At 32.8% G+C, this 7,268-nt stretch overlaps 1 long non-coding RNA gene across 1 annotated transcript; it reads right to left on the bottom strand.

Moving 5' to 3' along the window:
- Positions 1–472: 472 nt before the first annotated feature.
- On the bottom strand, positions 473–1,546 carry LOC127085564 (uncharacterized). Its single transcript, XR_007789178.1, has 3 exons — positions 1,412–1,546; positions 1,001–1,132; positions 473–796 (listed from the first exon to the last, which is right to left on the bottom strand). It is a non-coding gene; the product is annotated as an uncharacterized LOC127085564 (long non-coding RNA).
- Between the last annotated feature and the right edge of the window lie 5,722 nt (positions 1,547–7,268).

Raw genomic sequence — 7,268 nt, 5'->3', positions numbered from 1 at the left:
ATGCTTGCATTCATGGTTCTTATTCATATTCCATTCATTCCATTCATTTTCCAAGTGGCATTAAAAATATCGCAAACTTCATCTTTTTTTGCATAAGTTAACTTTTGGTCAAATGTTGACTTTTTGGACAACCAGTTGACCAAAGTCAACTCATCACTCTTGCCAATCTGAGATTGGTTTTTATGTATTTCATCATGTTCATCATCAAAATCATAGTTCTATTGGGTTTTACATGGCTTTGGGACTTGGTCCAAATTCTTGGTCCATTTCCTGGTCTGACCTACTTTTGGACCAAGGAACCAGGTCCGTGACCAGGTCCAAAACTGGGTCAGACCTACTTTTGGACCTACACCCAATTTCTCTTTTTTTTAAGCTTTTTTTTCCTTCATTATTCAAATAATCCATAAGCTAAGTTAAACCATTTCTAAACCAAATTCAACATTCTCATGCATACATATCATTCAAAAAAACATTTCCAAATTTCTTTTTTTTATTCAATGTATAAAAACCATGAATTACATAAATTCATTTTCAAATTACATAATTGCAACCATATATTTCCAATTACATAGATCATTACAACATTTCAAATAACTACTACAAACTACAACATGACCAAACTTCACTTTCCATCCCATAACCATGGTGTTCCAAGCAATTCCATATGATTAGCATGTTCTAGCATTCCATGAGCAGTCCAAAACCATGTCCAAATTCAAGCTCCATCAAAACAGCTCCAAAGCATCCTAGCCAAGCAATGCATTTCAATACAAATCCACCAGCACATGCTCACAACCTGCAGCAAGAAATCCCAACTACACATCATGTTTTTCACGTGAAATATTTCTCAAGATTGCTGATCAGGAATTCATAAATTCAATTGCATTTTATTCACAATTAAATTGGAAACAATTTCTAGCTAGATTAATCATTTTTAGAGCCATAACAGAATTGCCAATTCAATCCCTAAACTATCCCTTCTCATACTCTATAAATCAACCTGAAATTTACTGCAAGATTTTTTTTGACGCTCTTTTCACCATTTGCACTGCCACAGTTCATCTTGCACACTCTTCACTCTCCCTTCAAAATCCCCAACCAAACTCTGCACCACTTCAATTCATCATCCTCACTGCAAAATCACAACAATACAACAACTCAGAACCACGAAACACTTCAAATTCGAGGCTCTCTCACTTTTTTTCAGACTCAGGACAGAAGGAAGAGATTACACATCAAAATCGATTAATACATTCATCACAACTCATTCAAAGCATCACGAGCGTATGGAATCAGAACGCAACAGAAATCATCACAACAATTGTCAACAGTTCACGTAACTTCGCAACAAATCGACAACACAGAGAAAGAAGAAGAAGGAACCGAAACGGAGAAAGGCTAAGATTCATACCTGTTTGCAACCAGAGCTTCAATCCGGTGTGTTCTCGACTCGTTTTCGAACCCATTTTTCCAGAGCTTTTCTTTGAATAAGCGCTTTTCTCCATTTCCTGCTTCAGCCTACATGAAGATTGCGTTGGACTCCTTTGTGTGCATCGAGATGCCTTGGATGTTTGGACCTAAGGCCCAAACAAACTACTTCTGTCCATCACCCCATACATTGGGCCTGCACCCCCTATTCTCTCTTAATTTATTTACTTAATTAAATTCATTTTGATTTTTCTCATGTTAATTAGAATATTATAATTTTAGATTCATTATATTTAGATTAGTATTTTAGAGAATTAGATTTTTAGAATTCTAATTAGATTAATGAGAATTTATAATTTTATGTTGATTTAGAATTTTAGATTTGATTAAAGACGGTGATAATTAGATAATTAGGTTTGATTTGATTTTGTTTTTGTTAGGAACTATTCCTAATTATGTATTTATGCAATTGATCACTAACTATTAATCTCTAATATCTAATTACTAACTTTTATTTCTTTTATTTTAATTTGTTTGTGATTGTTTGGATAATAAGATTTTCCACACTTGAAATCATTGATAGATGGACGTTTTGGTTGATTCAATCTTCTTTGATTCAAACATGTTGATAAATGATTATTGGATCATTTTTGGCATTTTGAATCAATGATAGGTTATCCCTTAATGTGTCATATTTCGAGTAATTTGATTTGTGGATAGATGCTCCTCAAGTGATTATTATTTTAACTTAACTTCTAACTTTCACATTATGCAATGTTAACTTCTAACACCTAACATTTCAATTCTTGCAATTTAATTATTGTACATTAGCATTTATGCACTTTATCTCCATATCATTTTGATCTTTAATTCCTTCGTCTTGTTATCTAATCTAAAATGAACAAAAACATAATAAAAACGGAAAAGACATAAAAAGACTTAATTCATCTTCATTGAGACCTAAACTTGGAGTATTATGGACACAATAGACTTTGTGTATGACCCAAGCTTGACATGGAGTGAGACTTAGAGGACTTGTTTGTACTCCTGCATTTGGACCTTGGACTTTTTTTATTGATCTATGCACAACTTGGACTTTCATCTTTGAACTTGTAATATTTTATTGCAAGAATGACTTTCACTCATGACACTACCCTAGGGAGACATGTTGATTCCATTATCTATTTGTTAGCTTAGACCATAATACACACACAAGACTTTCTCTTGGGCTCCCTTACAATGAGATCCTATATTTCTCGCATTATTCCCTTGTATTTTCCATGTATCCCTCTCCCCACTTTGGTGTACTTTTTTCCTCACTTTCCTTTGTTTTGTTGTTGTTTGTAAGTCAACCTTAGGAGTTAGGATCGTCACCATTTCAAAATAATAAACAAACCCTTGATTCAATGTCAAACAACCTTTTTTCAATCAAAACATGAAAAGTAATAAAATACGATTAGGATTGCGCACTCTAGTGCAATTCAAATCAACCACCTTTTTCACAAAAACCTAAAAACAACATAAACTCATCAAACTTATTTTTGTACCTTAGGGTATCACTCTGGAAATCATTTTTCAAGGTAAAAACAACCAACAAACAATCATTTTTTACCACGAACTACGAGACTCAGACTTCCTTATTGCACGAATGAGGATACATAGGCATGATGACCCGAATCCTTGGCGAGCACACTAATAGAAAATTCACTTCCACTCGGTATACTTTTAGCAATTAATCATTGAGATAACAACGCCCATTCAAGCGAAAGACAATCTAGATGGTTCTCTTCGAATACGACGGATGTGAGAGGTGTTAATACCTTCCCCTTGCATAACCGATTTCCGAATCCGTTCATGGTTGCGATGACCATTCTTTTGTAGTTTTCTCGATATTTTCCCTTTCCTCTTGGAATAAATAAAATTCGATGGAGACTCTGTATTTTTGCATAGCGACAAAGGGCAATCATGAACAGAAAAGTCTTATTCCTTTCAATTTGCAGCAACTTCTTCAATTTCTCAACCTTCGTTGAGTTTGACTCTTTCCCATATTCTTTGCCAAACTCTGTCCCGAAATCGTTGCCAAAATTTTCAAATAACCAAGTATTACTTCACAATTGTTGCACTCCATATCTGCACCTGTGAACCTTTCCTTATTTCGAGTGTCCAATAACAGTTCATCAACTTCACCATCCCAAATGAACAAGTCACAAGTTATATCATTATGCAAAAATAATCAAATAATTGAAACAAGAAGAAATTGGGGAGGAATGAATTTACAATACCTAATATCAATTATTTTGAACCAATGATACTTACCTTTCCAATTTTTTTTGCATCTCGAGAACTTTCTCTTAGGGTTTACGTAAATGTTTGAAAACCACATATTCGTTGATAAATTGCAATCACATTTGGGTATTTCTCTCCCATTGGGATTCCCAATAGAAGAATTTCTGCTACCATCCATTTTAAACCCTAATTTCAAATGAAAACGACTCAGAGAAGAGATTGAAAAAGATGAGTTACAGTATACTATGGGGAAGACGAATTGCAGTAACCTATGAAAAAGATGAGTTGGAGACGAGGATGGAATGAAAAAGACATTTTTATAAACAAATTCCTGAGATGGCATAAGTTTGTCCATCTGTCACTTAAAAAAATAAAAAATAAAAAATAAAAAATGTCACTTATCATAACACATATTCATAAGATGTGTGTCATTGTCCCCAAAGGTTTAAACAAATAGTATGTTTATATGACAAAATTGGTTTTGAATTTTTTTTTAAAGGAGTGTAAGTCAGAACTCGCCTATGTAACATAGACTAAAATGAATTAACCCGAAAATTAAATCACCAAATTGAATGATATGGATGTGAAAGTTATTCATATTCTTATAGTAAAAATAAATTGAACAAACACAAAATATTATATTATTTTAAAATTTTAATAGTATTTTAAAAATAAAATAAAATATAATTATTAAATTATAAAATAAACAAATATTTATATTAAAATATATAATAATATAAAGATTTTTTTTAATGTGATAAATATATATATATATATATATATATATATATATATATATATATATATATATATATATATATATATATATATATATGAATTAAAATATATAATTATATATATTATACGGATGAATATTAACTTATGTTAGTAAATAATTATATATATTTATGTTTGTGTCTATTTTGTGGATTTTATCTTATTGGTAAAAGAAATTGCAAGTATTTGTTGGACACCGTTATTTTTGATTGGCTAGCCATAAATACTGAGTGTTTTTTATCTTCTTTTTTGTGCTTGGGGAGGGTATTGAGTGCTTATTTAATATGGGTGAAAGGTAGATTAGTACAATGTTTAATGTATGTGGTTGGATTTAGAACGTTAGAAAATCTTCAGTTCCAAATATTCATTTAAAAGTGATAACGAGTCGTTCGGTTTTCTTTGAATATTATAGAGGCGCAACTGAATTAATTTTGTGATATAGTAAATGGTTTTCATTAGAGTTGACTACAATAGTACGGTTACTAGTTACTACAGTACATAGCTACTAACTTTGATAGAATGACTCATCATGTCGCTTTTTAGCATGATTCATTGTCGTGAGTTGTGACTTTAATCTCTCAAACAATCTCATTTGCCGACTATGAGTTCAACGGCTATCTCAAACTAATTGTGAGTTCAATGGTATAATGAGTTTGAACTCACAATCTGGAATTTGATATATCAAGAAAGTTTATCAATTGAATTGATTTAAAAAATATTATTCCCCATCTGATTACAATTATAAAAAAAAAATATTTCTATATGAATTAAAAAATTTAATTAAGTATTTTTTATTTATTTCATATACAATTAAATAAAATTTATTATAATATCATCCGTTCTATTTGAGAGACCAACTATCACATTAAATATTTCTAAATTAAATGAAAGATATAATAATAACACAAGCATTTAATTAATTTAAAAATTATTAACTTTGCTTATGATGACTAAGGTTTAAGCTGATTTTTTGTTTATCACTATAATAGTGATAAGAGGAGTAATTATCACGATAAAACATTAGACTAAGTTCTTTGAATGTGATATTTTAACTAGTCTTAACTTTTTATCAATATTAGTTTAGTTCCGTAAATTTATAAATTTTTATTTAAATATTTTTTTTTCAATTTTTTTTCTTCAAAATAATCTATTTTTAGATTAATTCTCAAACTATCTCACTTTGAAGAGGTGGCGCTAGATGAATTGGCGTCTGGTCTCTAAGTTAAATAGGTGACACCAATTGGATTAACTTATGCACCTAGTGCTGCCAATCCAATTGATCCCTGTGTGTTGCATTTTAAAGGAGACGTCAATTGATTTGACCCCTATGTGTGTTTGTAATGTTTTTTTGAATAAATAATGTACATTTTAGATAAGAGTCAAAATCGGACCAATTGATATTAATATTAATATGCGTTTACATACGATAACCAAAAAGACTAATGTCGTTGATCGGGATGACCTAACCGATCTCCGGTACCACGTCCCCTAGCTACCCGAACGCGTGACCCTAACCCACGTTGATGATTCACCCCAGGTGTTTGAGGATTTGAGGGTCCAGGAACATCACCATCACCTGCAAGAGATTGCCTAAGATATTCAGACAAATCCGCGTAGTCATGTGTATGCAATGAAGCGCTACCACCATAGCTGAGTTTGTGACCCATGTCAGAGTAGTTGGGTTGTGTTTGAGTTATTGGAGGGCGACCAGGATAATTTAAGGGCGACATTGGTGTGAATGATGCGTCGAGAAAATGTTGAAATGATTGTTGTGGTGTTTGGTAGCCATATTGTTGTTGCATGTTTTGATTTTGTGATGTTTGGGCTTCTTGGCTATAGTATGAGGAGGGATGGTTGGTGTTAAATGATCGTTGAGTGTTTTGGCTAAGGCGACTATGGTAGGGTGATGTGTTTGATGCATAGTGATGTTGCGTGTATTGATGATGATCTACTTGTTGGTGGTGATACGAGGTATGCTCTTGGTATTGTGGTTAGGTGTTTGACATGTTAGGGTCGTAGGTTTGTCTGTTTGTGGACCGAAAATTTTGATGGGTAAAGGGTTGTGAGTAACCGGTCTGGCAATGTTGTTGAGGGGTAGATGTTGAACATTCTTGTGTGTAAGTTACTTGACGTGAGTCATATAGGTACATATCCTCGGCGAGGAACTCAAATCCACCTGATATGTACCAAGCCATATAATTACGAGTTAATTTTTCTTCGGTTGACATCACAACATCAGTTAAGACATGGTCTTGCCGGTGCGTCCATTTTCGACACTCAGATCTAGCGAAGCTTTGCCAAGGGTTAAAGTTCAATTGGTCGTTAACTTTTCGTAGATGCCATTCTCCGAGGTTTGTCGGGGGATCTGGAATATGTTGAAGCATACTAAACTACAATTTAACACGATCACTAAGGTGCATCTCCATAGTGGTGAATCTTATGATCGGTGTGCTTGCAATCCAATATATGTTTGTTAGTCACGCTAAAGGTGCAAGACGATGAAGATGTCGAATATATGTTTGTTAGTCACAAACATTCTGGTTGTAACTCTATTGAGTTATATATTAATCTCCACCAAAGTATACCATTTCAACAATCTCAGATAACTAATCAATTTGAATATGATGAATTTGATTCAGAAGACTCAGATGAAGCCGACCTAGAAGTAGAAGCAGAAGTCAACGTCGTTCATGAAGAAGAAGAAAAAACTGAGACACAGGTCAATCATATATTTAATAACAACATTGAAGACGACGATCATCCAACGCCATTACCTC

The sequence above is a fragment of the Lathyrus oleraceus genome, chromosome 5 (assembly GCF_024323335.1).
Source record: "Lathyrus oleraceus cultivar Zhongwan6 chromosome 5, CAAS_Psat_ZW6_1.0, whole genome shotgun sequence".
NCBI lineage: Eukaryota > Viridiplantae > Streptophyta > Magnoliopsida > Fabales > Fabaceae > Lathyrus > Lathyrus oleraceus.
Note: the sequence above shows the minus strand (reverse complement) of the source record. Positions and strands in the feature narration are given on the sequence as shown.